We start from the raw sequence: 15,506 nt of genomic DNA on the forward strand, positions 1-15,506 counted from the left end.
GCCTCAGCAAAGAATAGAGGCCCAAGGAGTTCTTCAAGTAGAAAGCTGCCTCCATTTTCTGCTGCCATCACCAAAGGAAATGGAGCATGTTGATACCACACAGCACCATTTCAGAGTCATTGCTTGACTCTTTTAATGAATTCCTAAATCCACTCACAATTGGGAGTCCAGAAGGGAGACGGTAAAATTCACTGTGCTCTCTGGCTTCCACAGGCCCCTCCCCTGCAGGTGAGGTTTTGCAAGGTATTCTTTGCTTTTTCTGCTGCTCTGTGTATGCTGCTCTGATTTGAAAAACCTAGCTCAACTCCTTGCTTCCAAGGTACAAGTGTCTCCCTCACTCCTCCTAGTTCAGTAGTCTTGCTTAGAACTCTCCAAGAGCCAACATCTCTCTCTACTATCAAGCTATCTTTTTGCCCCCAAATAGATTAATAAGGATAAAGTAATTACTTTGCTGTAAATTCAGGCAAATAGGGATATTTGGTGGTCCTAGGTAATCAACAAGGGTAAGAGTGATTTTAAAAATTAACAGAAGAAGCTAAGTGCCAGTACGCGGCTGCAGTCCTAGTTACTCAAGAGGATGAGGATTTGAGGATCATGGTTGAAAGATAGCCTGGGCAGAAAAGTCCATGAGACTTTTATCTCTATTAACTAGCCAAAAGCCAGAATTCAAGGTGTGGCTCAAGTGACGTACAGTCAGCTTTGAACAAAAAAGCTAAGAGAGAGTACCTTGGCCCAGAGTTCAAGCCCTAGGACCAGCACAAAGAAAAAGAATTAATAGGGTTGAGAGTATGTTTAGGCTATGAGTTCAAATCCTAATTCTTGCAAAAATATTGCAACAGTTTTCTTCCTGATAAAATGAATGTATGTTTATTGTAAAAAAATCAAGTCAAATATAAAAAAGGAAAATCAAATATCTCTATCTCTAAGGCCCATACACAACAACTGTTTTTAAAAAATTCTTTAAATAGTTGTCCAAAGGTGTTTCAATTTAACATGTCAATTTATGAAGTCAACATTTTATTTTATTTTATTTTATTTTTTATTTTTGAACTCAACATTTTAATATTTTACATTCATCCATCTGCTCACTCATGCACCTATCCATCCATCCATCCATCCATCCATCCATCCATCCATCCATCCATCCCCTCGACAAATATTAGTGCCTATGACACACTACGCTGTTTTACAGTTGAACAATACATCAATAAAAAAGCAAAACTCACTCTTGTGGCCCTATTAACATAAAGGCATGAATACATGTGCATCCATGATTTTACATTAATAAGCTCATATTATATTGGCTATTTTGGAACCTGCTCTTTCCTGTAATAATGTATTATAGACCTCTTTTATATGTGTGAATACATATTTAACTTATGTCTTCATTTTAATAGCTGCCTGATAGTTTATGTGTACCATGATTTATTTAGTCATCTCCCAAGAACTAGTTTCAGCTTTTGCTATTATAAAAAGTACAGTTAATCCTCCATATCCATGGCTTTTACATCTGCAGATTCCACCAGCTGTGGATTGAAAATATTTGGGAAAAAAAGATGTTGTTACTGATGTATAGTTGTTAGCTTCACCCACAATAGTTGTGTCTGTAATGAACACATGACTTTTCTTGCTATTCCCTGAACAATAAAAAAACAATTACTTACATAGTTACTCACATTTGGTTAGTTATTTTAAGTAATGTAGAGATTATTTACAGTATAGAGGAGGACGTATGGGTTCTATGCAAGCACTACATCATTTTACATAAGGGACGTGAGCATCTACAGATTTCTGGCATTTGCAGGAGATCTTGGAATCAGTCCCTTGTGGAAACCAAGGACAAAAAGAATCAGTAAAGAATGTACTTGAACATGTATAACCTTATATGCCTAGCCGATCATTTTATTAATTAAATTCATAGTTTTACTCCTCTTTGTCTACTGATTTGATTTTTCTTCTTCTCCTTTACTATCTTTTCTTTCTCTTCTTGACCTGTAAATGTTAAAGGATCCCAAACTAATTCCATAGTCCTCTTTTCTAGTTCCACTCTGCCCTCATGAATGGGATTATGTGACCTCATAAAAGAGTTTGATGGAACAAGTTTATCCCTTGTTTTTCTCTTCTGCCCTTCTGCCATGTAAGGACACAGTGTTCCTCCCTTTTGTAGGATGCAGTAAGAAGTAGCTCTCTTGAAATTACAGATTTAGCCCTTACCAGACAATAACCCTGCCTGCATCCTGACACCCCATCCTCCAGACTATAATGGTGGAAATAAATATCTATAAATAATAATGAAATAAATTGTGAAATAACTTTGTGTTCTTCTTCAATTTTCCTGCCTGTGGTATTTTGATATAGGAGCACAAATAGACTAAATGTCTTTTTTTTGGTGGGGGGGGTCTTGTCGTGGGGCCTGAACTCTGGGCCTGGGCGCTGTCCCTCAGCTCTTCAGCTCAAGGCTAACACTCTACTACTTGAACCACAGTGCCACTTTCAGATTTTTTCTTTTTGCTTATGTGGTGCTGAGGAATCGAACCCAGGGCCTCATGCACGCAAGGCAAGCACTCTACCACTGAGCCACCTTCCCAGCCCCAGACTAAATGTCTTAACCAGTCTCTAAGTCTCCCCTGTTGCCCCTAAACAGTTCTTTCACTGTAAATAGCCAAAGTTGTTTTCTAAAGATATAAATCAGAATCTGGGCACTGCTGGCTCAAGCCTGTAATCCTAGCTACTCAAGAAGCTGAGATATGAGGATCATGGTTCAAATGCAGTCCGGACAGGAAAACTCTGTGGTAGTCTTCTCTCCAATAAACTACTCAGACAAAGCTAGAAGTGGAGCTGTGGCTCAAGTGGTAGAGCACTAGCCTTGAGCAAAAAAGCTTAGGGACAGTATCTAGGCCCTGAGTTCAAGCCCCAGGACCAGCAAAAAAAAAAAAAAGACATAAATCAGTTTTTATGTACCCCATGCTTAAATCCATTGAATTTAAATTACAGTTGAGATCAAATTTCACAAATAATTACAAGTGTGCAAAATCCTGTTTTATTAAAGCTCTTTGCTACTTCAGCCACATGCTATATAAACTCCTTTTTTCATTAGCATTTCTATTCCTTGACTGCACTAAGCTCATCCGTGGTCAAGAATGCTTTCTCCACCTAAAACACTCTCCTCCTGGATCTTCATGTGTTTGCCTCCTTTTTCAGATTGTAGCTTATGTATCACTGAATGCAGAAGTCGTTATATCATATAGCATAGTCCTCACCCTTAAGTTACCCTATTTCATTGCTCTGTCATACTGCTACCATGGTAGTTATGATTATCTGAAAATAATACTTTGTTCAGTTATGTATTTCTATAAGCTCCCTCACTTTATGAGAGCAAAAGCTTTGCATATCTTGTTTACAAAGATGCAAAATCATAACTTGTTCCATAGTAGGGGCTCAATACAGGAGGAGTCCTTATCTAGGAGAGTTTCCACTTACCCTACTACTTACTTAATCACCCTGCCTATTCCTCCTATAAAATATACTGCATAATATTAAAAATGCTTGAAGCTGGGCTAGAGGTATGGTTCAAGTGGCAGAGTGCTGGCTTAGCAAGCACAAGATGCTGAGTTCAAACCCCAGTGCCACCACCAACAAAAAGCTTGAAGCTAGTTAGGTTATTCTTTAATTCACCCATATCTTTTTTTTTTTTGGTTAGTTGTGGGGCTTGAACTCAGAGCCTGGGTGCTGTCCCTGAGCATTTTTACTCACAGCTAGTGCTCTACCACTTTGAGCCACATTGCAACTTCCAGTTTTCTGGTGGTTATTTGGAGATAAGAGTCTCAGGGACTGGGCGCCGGTGGTTCACACCTGTAATCCTAGCTACTCAGGAGGCTGAGATCTGAGGATCACGGTTCAAAGCCAGCCTGGGGAAGGAAAGTCCGTGAGACTCTTATCTCCAATAAACCACTAGAAAAACGGAAATGGCATTGTGGCTCAAGTGGTAGAGCGCTCGCCTTGAGCTGAAGAGCTGAGGGACAGAGTCCAAGCCCAGAGTTCAAGCCCCATGACCAACAACAACAACAAAAAAAAGAGTCTCAGGAACTTTCCTGCCCAGGTTGGCTTTGAACTGGAATGGTCAGATCTCAGCTTCCTGAGTTGCTAGGATTACAGGCATGAGCCAACGGTGCCCTGCTACCCACATACTTTTTCTCATCATTTAAGTAGTATATTTACTAAAAGGTAAGTTTTTTTTCTCTCTCAGTATTATCTATGTTGGTTGAAGTATGTAATTTAAACAGATCATCTAGTAGTGCAAAAAACGAAGAGTTCTTTCTGTGAAAACTGAATGTTTTTAAAAATTGAAGAGGAGATTCAAAAAAATTAACCAAAGCTTATGGTTGTATGTAGACAAGACAATCATAAAAGCCTGAGAAAATAATGATAAATATTAGGAGTATGTCTTTAGATCCTGATTCACTTTCTAAAAACGAGAAACTTTAATTTGGAATAAATCTATTGTGAATGCAGTTTACGTAAGACCAAAAGAACTCAAACTGAAGGAGTCCCAGGTATAAGATAAATAAAAATAAATAGAAATCCAGACACCTCATAGTGAACATAAATAGAAAATTCTGAAAATAACCAGAGAGAAGAGATGGATTATGTTTAAAAACTGACTGACAATAGGTAATGAACATCACCTTTCTATTAGCAACACAGAGTTCAGAAGACAATGGAATGGCATTTTCAAAGGGCTGAAGGAAAATACTCATTAAACTTTTTATATAGAGAATTGAATTATCATTCACAACTGAGGGCAATTAAAATAAAAAGACTAAGAAGGTTTGAACAGTTGTAGATGTCACTAAATGAGTTACATAAAGATTCAGGCACCAGTGGCTCACACCTGTAATCCTAGCTACTCAGGAGGCTGAGATGTGAGAATTTCAGTTGAATCCAGCCCTGGAAGACATGGAGAGACTCTTATCTTCTGTTAATTAGCAAGAATCTAGAAGTAGAAGTGTAGCTCAAACGGTAGAGCAACAAACAGGCTTGAGTGAAACAGCCAAGTGAGAGTTCAAGCCCCAGAACTAGTAAAACAAATGAAAAGACTGTTTAACTGGTGTACAGCAAAAACCACAGAATAAAAAATAGGGATTGAAGAGACAATAAGTAAAAAAAAATTGTTAAGGAGATGGCAAGTTAAAAGAAGCTTCCAATAAAAGAATGAGGTTTCTTTGGGGATAACTAAAATATTTTAAAATTATGGTGACTAATACCTCAAAACTGGAAAAATAAACAAAAATCAATAATAATATCCAGTACTTGGGAGGTAGAGGCAGGAAGATTTCAAGTTAGAAGTCATCCTGGGTTGAATGATTAGATCCTGTTTCAGAATATTAAAAAATGTATTTAAAAAGAAAATAAAAATAGATGCCAGACGGATAGATGGGTGAAAGAAACAACAAAAAAATCATCATACATGTAGATGAGAAGATTGCTTACACAGGAAATGCTAGAGAACCTAAACCGTATTAAAAGGAGTGAGAACGTTCAACAAGGTTTTCACATGTATTTACATGAGGAATCAGTATCATATATACCAGAAATAACCAATTAGAACGTCATTCTTGTTTTGTGTTTTTTTTTTGTTTTTTGTCAGTCATGGAGATTAAACTCTGGGTCTGGGCGCGGTCCCTCAACTCTTCAGCTCATGATAAGTGCTCTACCACTTGAGCCACACACAGTGCCACTTCTGATTTTCTGGTGGTTCATGGGAGATAAGAGTGTCAGGGACTTTCCTGCCCGGGCTGGCTTTGAACCGTGATCCTCAGATCTCAGCCTCCTGAGTAGCTAGGATTACAGGTGTGAGCTACCGACGCCTGGCTTGAATGTCATTCTTAAAGGAGTAAAAGTGTTCAAAGTACATATGACTAGCAAGAAGCTAGTAGTATGAGTAGTGCATGAGCAATAACACTTGAAGAAACATCCTTTCAACAAGTATCTTTAGGTACTTTATTGCCCTCATTTCAGAGCAGTGACCACTTTCATCCACTCAATTACCACTGTTAACAATATGGTTACCCACATGATCGTTGTGTAAGACCTTTATGGAAAAAATTATGAAAATTATTTAAAGTCATAAAAGATGGTCTTGTACTTCCAGTTCCAGGACAAGATGAATTAGAAGTACTTTTTGCTATTCTTTCTGCCAAGGACAGCTAAAAAACCTTGAACATTATGTATAAAATAAACATAAGACCACCCTGACAGACAAAAGAGGGCAGACTGAGAAGGGCCTTGGGAACTGAAGAAACTTATTGATGAGGTCCTTCTCTTTTCTTTTTTGCCTCATCTCTCCCAGGCTGTGTGATATAGAAATTGGCAACTCAGAAACACTAATGAGCACAGGTCCTCCCCCTCCACCCCACCAAAACCCCCAAAGGCTGTCTTCTCGGGTCCACGTACCAGAAAAGGAGCGACTCACTAGGACCAAAACCTCTTTCCAACAGTTGCTCTCTACCTCAGCCAAACCCACACTTAGAAAAAGTATGGTCTTGATTCCACTCAGGCCAGCAATGGCTAGATAGGGAAGTGGACTTTCAGTCTCCCTGGGTGGAAGACGGTATCCCTACCACTTAACCCGTGTGGTGTTTGAGATAGCAGAGTGGGAAGCTGGCACTGTGACTAAGTCCCTTCTCTCCACAATGTCAGTGGAGCTAATACAGGGAGTCTACACTGCCACTTGCAGCTTCTTTCACTTATAACAGTCTCACGGGAAGTCTGCTTTAGCAGAAGATTGCATTAAGGTCTACAACACTCCAAAATGTCCAAGTTTTAATTTAAAAAATCAATTGTCACAGCAAACCCCAGGGAAACCTCAATTGGAATGAGAAAAGATACCAGGCAGATACCAAGACTGATAGGACACAAATCTTAGCATTATCTAATCAGATGGTAAGGCAGCCATCTTAAAAAAAAAAAGAGTTGGAATAATTAAAGACAAACGTACTGGAAAGATGGAATGAAATCCTCATCAAAATAGAAAACATAAAGGACCAAATGGGGAGAGGGAAACAGCTGAATTTTGGGAGCTGTTGACTGCTATGTTGGAATCCTCTGGAAACTCGCTTGCCTACATTCAATTTGAGGCCAAAAATCCATAACTTAATGAGAAGAGATAATGGACCACAGCAGAGACATCACTCCATGCAAGTGGCGTGTTTGACTACAACAAGAACAAGGGCAATGGCAAGGCAAGCCAACGACTTGGTTTTAAGTATGGAGACATTCTCCATGTTATGAAAACCTTTGCTGACAAGTGTCAGCGAGCCAGCACAGAGTCGTGCTGGAACGAGATAGCAAGATAAACATCACCCCCAGAAAATAGAGGAGAGGAAGAAGGAATGTGCCCCATTCAAGACAGTAAAAGTTTAATGCACACCCCTGGACTGATTGATTCCAAAGGGCCCTTCAATGACAAGCATAAAGAGCACCTCATTTCTCACAAAAATTCCCTTTCAAAAAGAACAAGGAACAGAGTGAGCAGAAAACCAACGATCCTGAACGACAACAAGGAGACCTCGTTCTTTTCTATGAGCTTCTTGCAAGGCAGCAAATAAACTCAACCCGGTCAGTGATTATCTTGGACCCTGTGAAGGGTCAAATCAATGATAGGGTGATATCTGAATTTCCTGATGAATTTGGCTCCTAAGGGCCTCACACTATGAGTTCAAAGTGTGGGTACAAAGTAGCAGTAGCAGAGACTATCACAAATTTCTGTGAGGCAAGCTGTGCAATGACATTATGCAGTCGGTGAGATCTGTAGCAGAAAGGAGAAAACACTATCGACTTGGCATATCAGGAAATGCAATAAGTGGTTATAACTCACCCACTTCAATATATACCATTGCTATATTCATGAAGACTAAGTCCTTTGATTGAGCAGTTAATCTAGAACAAGACTTTGGAGAATGGTTTACAGCTATTGTCCAAGGAGACGCATCAATAGTTATATCTATCTATCTATAATACAAGTCTGCTATGGAAAAGCAATATGGTCCGTTCATCTGGATTTCCTCAAAGGAAATGTTAAAAATTAACTACCACACCTTTGGTAGTTCTCAAATCTGGCAAATGTGCTAAATATATAGATTCAAGAAGATAAGTATAAATTGCATGGGATGAGGGAGAATGATGGAATGTGTGACATTGGCCAAGAGGCATTGAACTCAGAAATTGACATGTTGAATTGAAACTTCTTGGTGTAATTACTTAAAGATAATTTTAAAAAGAAATTAGTAGGACTTTTTCCAGTTTCCCTTATCTACAATAACTAATATATGTCTAGCACAAGCAGAAAAGATCAAAAGCTATGTACATATGACCATATAAGATGATGTTAAGCAAAATGAACCCCAATATAGGGACACAAGAGGTTTTATCTTTCTTGCTATTGTTTTTAATGTACTTATAATGTACTATGTGATTTTTTTGTTTCTTTTGTATGTTCTTCCCCCATGGTATAATCATTGTATTTGATTCTGGTGCCCTGCATCTTGTATACACATTTTTCTAATTTAGGGAGGGGAAGGGAAATAACAAAAAACTGAAATAAGGATACAAGTTGACCCATTGTAGCAATGAGATGTACAAGACACTATGTTGAAAATAAACTTTACAACTTTGGGGGAGGAGGGAGGAGTGGGGGAGGTGGGGAGGGAAGGGATGGCAGGGGAAAAACAAAGGAGGAGGTAACAATGCTCGATAGGAAATGTACTCATTCCCTTACTCATGTAACTGCAACCCCTCTGTACAGTATCTTTACAGTAAAAATATACATCTTTAAAAAAGAAATTAAGGTGAAAGCTATCTTCAAGGACTCGAGTCTCCCTATTTAGCCTAAGGCCAATCTCTGTAACAGAGAGGATGGAGAACTTTTTCTGAAGTCTTCTCATGGCCTATCTATACTCTGTGCTGCTCTCTCTGTCTCTCTCTCTGTCTCTGTCTCTGTCTCTCTCTCTCTGTTATTTTAAAATAAAATTTCCTATCAGCTTAAAAATATATTAAGGCCAACACAAATGAAATTTCTAAAATTGAAAAATCCTGAAAGCAGCCAGAAAGAAAATACACTTTCTTTGGGAAAAAGAATAATCTACGGACTTTTCATCAATAGGGGTTACAAGAAAAGTCAGATATTTTTTTCAAGTGCTGAAAGAAAAGAAAAGCCAGCACAGAATTCTACGTTCAACAAAAATATCCTTCAAGAATGAAGGGGAAGTTAAGACATTCTCAGGTAAAGAAAAACTAAAAGAACTTATCACTAGCAGACCAACTACTGAAAAATAGCGAAAGGAAGTTCTTTAAACAGAATTAAATGAGAGGAAGAATCCTGGAGCACCAGGAAGGAAGGAAGAACAAAGAATTTTTTTCAGTATGGGTAAATACAATAGGTTTTCCTTTTCTCTTGAGTTTTCTAAATTATGTCTGACAGTTGAGGCAAAAAGTAAAACATTGTCTAATATGTTTCTCAATGTATGAACAGGAAATAGGATAATTTATTATGAACTGGAGAGGGAAAGAAATTATAAAGGGAGGTACAGTTTTATGCATCATTCTAACTGGTAAAATGAGAATTCTAGTATACTGGCAATACGTTATGATGTATAATAAAAGCACCAGAGAAAAGGATAAATTTCTGTTGGTAAATCTAATGTAACTTACTAGTAGACTGATTACATATTGTGAACGATGCCCTAGATTCAAGACCCAGAATGACAAGAAATGTTCAAGTAATCCATAGAAAGGCAGGAAGATGAAAACAGAGAAATATAAATCAGTGAGCAAACAGAGAACACCATAAATAGAAACAACTAGAATATTTTTCAATATGTAAATAGTTGAATTGTGATAGATCCATACCATGAGCACTACTTATCAACAAAAAGGCTAAAGGGATTGATAAGGCACTGCCTAGCAAGTGCAAGACCCTGAGTTTAAACCCCAGTACTGTCCCCCACCTCCAAATTTCCAAACCTAAGCAGCACACTACTGATTCGCACAATTAGATGGATCTCCAGGGAATTATGCTGAGGGGAAAGACAATCTCAGAAAGTAAAATTCTGTATGATTCCATTCCTGTGATGTTCCTATTTATTTATTTATTTATGTTGGTCGTGGGGCCTGAACTCTGGGCCTGGGCACTGTCCCTCAGCTCTTCAGCTCAAGGCTAGGAATTTACAACTTGATACACAGCACCACTTCTGGCTTTTTCTGCTTATGTGGTGATGAGGAATGGAGTCTAGGGCCTCATGCATGCGAGGTGAGCGCTCTACCACTGAGCCACCTTCCCAGCCCCTCCTGTGATGTTCTTGAAATAATAAAAGCATAGAGAACAAGTTAGTGGTTTATGAAGTTAGAGATGGGGTACAGTGATATATCTATCAAGTTAGAATAATTCTGTATCACGATTGTAATGATGATTATATAAATTCATGTGTGTGATAAAATGACATAGAACAATATATGCATATGAAGCCAATACAGAGAAAGAAAATAATTAGTACAGGGACTTTTCTATACTAAATTTCCATCTTTTTTTTTGTGCCAGTAGTGAGGCTTGATTGCAGGGTCTGACTGCTGTCCCTTAGCTTTTTTGTTCAAGGTGAGTGTTCTACTACTTGAACCATAGCTCCACTTCCAGTTTTTTACTTGTTAATTGAGTAGCTGGGATTATAGGCAGGAGCCACCAGCATCTAACTATTTTCAACTGCTTGTGGTTTATAAATATATCAAAATAAAGCAGAAAAGAGTAACTCTAAAAGAGCTATGGCATGTTCATATATAGGAAGACTCAACACAAAGACAGTGCTTCTCTTCAAGTGGTTGTTAAATACTATTTATTTTGTTGGGTTTGTTTTTTTTTTTGTGTGCTGGTAGTGGGGCCTAAACTCTTGCTCTTTTGCTTGACTTTCTTGCCTACATCTTTTACTGCCCTAGTTGAACCACACTATCATTTAACCAGCATTTTACTGGTTAATTGAGGACAGAGTCTCATAAGCTTTTCTGCTATGGTTTATAACTGAGATTCTCCAAGTCTCAGCATCATGAGTAGTTAGGATTACATGTGGGAGCCAGTGGTGCCTGGCTACAAGTTTGTTTTTTTTTAAATAGGAGTTAACAAACTAATTATCCAGAAGATTTATAGAGTTAGAGTTAAACATAAGAGCTATACATCAAAGAAAGGCAAGATAATTTTGAAGAATAATGAGGGGCACATTGCCAATGCTTATCATTATGTTACAGCAATTAAAACACTGTAGTATTGGCAGACAGACAAACAAATAGAGCAGTGGAATAAAGGAAGACCTAAACTAACTCATAAATCTATGAGAACTAGACATAGAACAGAGGTTGGTTGTAAGTCATGGAGGATAGGATATAGATTACTGGATAAATTGGGTTAAAATATTTATGTGAGAAAATATATAATTAGATAACTTCTTCAAACCCTTTATAAAAGTCACAATCTCGCAAATCTCAGCACCTAGGAGGCTGATACTTTAAAGTTAAAGACTAGGTATGGTGACATGTTTGTCATTCCAGATGCTTGGCAGGTTGAGGCAGGAAGATTGTTTAGCCTAGGAGTTCAAAGACTAGCCTGACTAATACAGCAAGACCCATTTCCAAAAATAAAATTAAACATAAGCCATATATAGAAGACATTTGTCATATATATATATATATATATAAAACTGAGAAAGGAATAACATCAAAAACATATAAAATACACACGGTAGTTCCCTTCTATTAGCAGTTTTACTTTCTGTGGTTTCATTTCTCCAAGGTCAAACCCAATCCAAAACATTAAATGGAAAATTCCAGAAATAAAGTGCCAGTTTTCCTTATAGATGTTATCATTTCTACAATGTAGTCACATTTATCAATCATTTCAAGCAAACTTTATAATTTTTTTTCTGTTTTTAAGATTTGCCTTAAATTACTATAAAACTTCTCTTTTAACATTTGAACCGATAATTTATTTTGGATTTTGTTCTTATGTGATTGTGACATGGTCTCACTATATAGCCAAGGCTAGCTTTAAACTCAAGCTGAAAGTGTATGTACTTTTTAACTTTGCCTTCTAAGTTAGAGAAAATATTCCAGAGAAATGCCCATCCAATGGACATTGCAAGTTAGTTGTTCCTAAAAGATAGCTAAACAACTTAAAAATGTGTCAAATGAAGAATGAATATACTGAATGTGTCTTGATGGCACTAAAGAACTAGATCAATATGTGCACACATGGATAGATGTCCAGACCCTAATGCCGAGTAACAAACAAAAAGCCACACAAAACAATATCATATATTGCTCATAACCTGGAAATAAAACCATCAAATTAATGAAAATGAATTCACAGAGATAAAAGACAAAAGGGAGCTTCAACTTTTTCCCCTTCTTTTCCTGTCTTGTCTTTTTTTGGGTCCATTTTGTCCTTTCCTCTCTATTTCTTTGTCTCTCTGTCTCTGTTTCTGTCTCTCTGCAGTTTTGGAGATCATAGCTATTCCTGTAGTAATATGCTTTATTCTAAAAACAGGAAAGCCAACCAGGCACCTATGGCTCAGGCCAATAATCCTAGCTACTCAGAAGGCTGAGATTTGAGTATCACAGTTCAAAGGTAGCTGTGGCTCAAGTGGCAGAGTACCATTCTTGAGCAGAAAAGCTAAGGGACAGAACCCAGGCCCTGAGTTAAAGCCCCAGTACTGATGCACATGTGCATGTATGCATGTGTGTATATATGTGTGCATACATACATACACACACAGGAAAAAAACAAGTCATAAATACAGAAGACAGTATGTATTTTACAGAACACAAATGTCTGTTATGCCCCTCTCTATGTATGTGTATGCTGTCTTTTAAAAGTTTTCTGTACAAATTGAATGGTGGGAAACATAGTATGCCAAGTAACTTTAGGTGATGGCCTTCCCAGGGACATTTTCATTTGTTAAAGAAGGCTACAATATTCAATCCAAAATCCGAGACAGGGTCACTTAGGTAGCATGTGTTTCCAAGGTGAAATTCAAAGGGCGTCATTTTCTTCCCAGTGCTGGTCCTGCAATTTGGGTAAGCTGGCACCACTCAGACACTATGATAGCTTGCCTCGGGCCAGGCAGCATGGAGAAGAGGAGGGGACAGAGCTCCCTCGCTGTTCACCCCAATTAGGCTCTCATTCTTGATAAATAAAATGGTGTTTTAAACACCACCCCATTAAATTAAATTTAGAGGAAGATTTATAGAAACGCAGACACCTAAGTGCAAATAAATCCTTTCCAACATTCTCAAGCTTTTATTCTATCTTGTTCATCGGACCAGAGCAGATGGAACACAATTTAAATTTTTCCTTAGCTCATCTGCAATGTATCAAGGCTTGTCCTTGGCTCTGTGGCTCCCACTCCCTTCACCTCAATCACCTCCACCAGTTGTTTAAATGACTCCAATCTTTCTTCAGCCACAGTTTTTCAAGTGAGAGTCTTTTTTTTTATTGCTCTGGGCATGTTCCTTATCCTAGCCAGTGCTCAGAATTTTAACTATCTAACTCTTCAATTTCTCTCTGTCTCTTTACATGGGGGAGAAACTGGATTTCTGTTACACACAGTTTGGCAAAGGCCAAGAGATTACAGCCAGATGTACATCTGCATGTTAGCAGCCAGAAGGCCTGGGATGGTGCTTTTTAATAAGAAGGGAGTAGTCATCTTCCTGCTCTCAAAGGAGAGGGCCTCCTCCCTCCCATCAGATGATTTGGCTGCTGCATGTTCACTGATTAATTACTGAGGTCGCAACTTTATACAACTGGGTCGCTTTAACAATTCTACCAGGCTCCCAGCTAATTCCTGATGTATTTTCTTAGTTTGAAAAGAACTCTTCCCCCCTCCTTTTTTTTTCCAGAGCATATGTTGGTTTAAAAAAAAAAGCAAGAAAGAAGAGAAAAGAAGAAAAGAAAACAGAAACAACAAAAAAATAGTCGAGCAGAACAAAGTTGGTTTGTTTTTGTTGCTTTGAGACAGGGTCTCACTGGACTGCCCAGATGGGTCTAGAATCGATGATCCTCCTCTTTACCCCTCCAGTGCTGGGATTACAATCATGCACCTGGCAAAGCATCATTTTAAAACAAATAATAACTGATTACACTACCACATTTAACAGTATTGAAAGCTCAGGACTGGAAGAGTATTTTCAATGGCATAGAAGCCTTGTAATACCCTTCGTATCAAAACCCTCAACTGACCACTTATTCTATTTGTCTGCAATGTATCACTTCAATTATGTTCTGGTCAACTTTAAAAATCCATTTTATACTGGATAAATAAAGCAACAAATGCACTCTTCTGTGCCCCAATGGCTACCCAAACCTTATCTGGCTGCCCCAAAGAGATAGCATATCTAGTTCCTTATTAGTAGGTCTCTTTGCCAGTTCAACTCATGACTGAGAATGTCAATCTCTTTTCCAAGACAGATGTAAAACATCTACAAGACAGCCAGAGGCTCGTGTCTCATACCTGCACTCCTAGCTATTCAGGAGGCTGAGATATGAGGATTGCAGTTCAGAGCTAGCCCAGGGAAGGAAAGTCCATGAGAGTCTTATCTCCAATAAACCACCAGAAAACCAGAAGGACTACTATGGCTCAAATTGAGTAAAAAAGAGCTCAGGGACAACCCCCAGGCCCCAAGTTCAAGTCCCACAACTGACAAAATATAGATATACAAATATAATTGCTGCATGAATCTTAGTCTGGAAACTGCCTCTTGGACCACAATTTCATTGTCAATGAGTTCAATATACAATGCAATCATTGTTAGAAGTCATTGATCCTGAGAAGTACTCAAGGCAGATTAAATTTCCAAATACAAGTTGGTAGTCTGTTTTCACGAAGATCACACATCTCTGTACTTGGGGGAAACATTGAGACCCAATAATCAGTAAGTCTATGATATCAATGAAAATCAGCTATGCAAAATTTGGGGCCAATCCTGCAAAATTTGTGTTTGCTTATGCTCTAAAAGATACATATACCCATTCTATCTCCCCAGGTTTTCTTTTCTCCCTCACTCTCTCCATTGTTCCATGTCACATATACCTACAGGCCCCTCTAACAATTCCAAATTTTGATCAAACTGATGGATAATATTTACATGCTTAACATACTTCCATGAGCATACCTGAGGAATATATAATACTTGACATGCTAGCTATGCATTGGATCCTCATTTCTAATTCACGTAATATAATGAAAGTCCGACAGGGTGATACATGTCTGTACTGCTAGCACTTAGGAGACTGAGGGGGCTGGGTCATAAGTTCAAGGCCAGCCTGGCCCCACAGGGAGTTTTATGCTAGCTGGGCTATGTAGCAAAATGCTATCTCTAAACCAAAAGCAAAGAAAATGAATACTATCAGAAAATACCCAATGAGGTGAAGTGAAAGTGGACACACTTTTTATCAGTCAACTTTGAATCCA

General features: G+C 38.2%; 1 pseudogene; it reads left to right on the plus strand.

Moving 5' to 3' along the window:
* Positions 1–5,433: 5,433 nt before the first annotated feature.
* Positions 5,434–8,130, plus strand: LOC122102108 (annotated as a pseudogene).
* The last annotated feature ends 7,376 nt before the right edge of the window (positions 8,131–15,506 follow it).

The sequence above is a fragment of the Dipodomys spectabilis genome, unplaced genomic scaffold (assembly GCF_019054845.1).
Source record: "Dipodomys spectabilis isolate Male_0828 unplaced genomic scaffold, ASM1905484v1 ptg000749l, whole genome shotgun sequence".
NCBI lineage: Eukaryota > Metazoa > Chordata > Mammalia > Rodentia > Heteromyidae > Dipodomys > Dipodomys spectabilis.